We start from the raw sequence: 1,022 nt of genomic DNA on the forward strand, positions 1-1,022 counted from the left end.
TTAACCCTTGAGTTTTCACTTCTGTAAATTGCCTAGCTGTATTCTTTGCTCATTTTTCCATGGTGGTTCTTGTCCTTTCTTTTATTTGAAAAATAATGGTGAAATTAAACGTATCTAATTATACTTTTTTTTTTAAATGCTGAAATTTATTTTATTTCTCATGTAAAACAGAATAGAGGTTACATATAGGGTACTGGGTTTGGCAGCTCCAACCTCTTGGGACTCTATTTTTGCAGAAGAGAATGGAGGGAACAGTGGAAGGGAAAGGGAACACAGGGGTGGGGAAAGGGTTCTTTTCCTATAAAGATGCTTCAGGGAGAACCAAACTATTTCATCTGTATTCCCCTATCCCACTGGAACTGGTGCTTGGAGGGGTAGGGGAATGAGGTCAGTCAATCAGTCACCACCACCATCATCAGTGTTGCCAGAGAGGTGGAGGACAGACATCATGGAGTCAGACAGCTTGCTGGAGATTTTATCTGCGCACTTCTGAATCTTCTTATTCTTCAGGGAGGATGCCAGAGCCTGGCTCTGCTGCTGGGGGTCCGTCTCCATGATTCTCTGCAGCACTGGGCCATGGTCCACTAGGCAGACATCCATCACACCGTTGGTCTTGGGGCAGGGGTCCACATTGTGTTCAGCCCACCCCACTTGATGACAGTTTGGATTGGTGCAGTACCCAGTGAGATCTCCAATCTTATACACGGTGGTTTTATTCTCAGTGGCATCCTCTATTTTCATCATTGAAGAATGGAGCCTCTTGATCTCCATTTCGAGTGGGTCCATGTCACCCAAAAGCTCAGCAGATTCTCCAGTGGCCAAGCATTCCATGGTGTCTTCATTGGCCTGCTCGGTATCTTCAATGTCAAAGACCTCAGTCATCTCCTTAACAATCTCAGTACTGAGATGGGTGGGCAGAGTGTGGGTGGGGGGTGGTTGTGTATAGAAACTGATCTTTCCACTCACCCAGTCAGCCAGGACAGCTTTGGCTGCCTGCTCCTGACTGTATAAGCCTCCCTTCT

The 1,022-nt window shown here is 46.3% G+C and overlaps 1 pseudogene; it reads right to left on the reverse strand.

The window, feature by feature from the left end:
* Positions 1-396: 396 nt before the first annotated feature.
* Positions 397-1,022, reverse strand: part of LOC103598356 — a 2,475-nt pseudogene continuing 1,849 nt past the window's right edge.

This window comes from Galeopterus variegatus, unplaced genomic scaffold (genome assembly GCF_000696425.1).
Source record: "Galeopterus variegatus unplaced genomic scaffold, G_variegatus-3.0.2 Scaffold2581, whole genome shotgun sequence".
Lineage (NCBI taxonomy): Eukaryota > Metazoa > Chordata > Mammalia > Dermoptera > Cynocephalidae > Galeopterus > Galeopterus variegatus.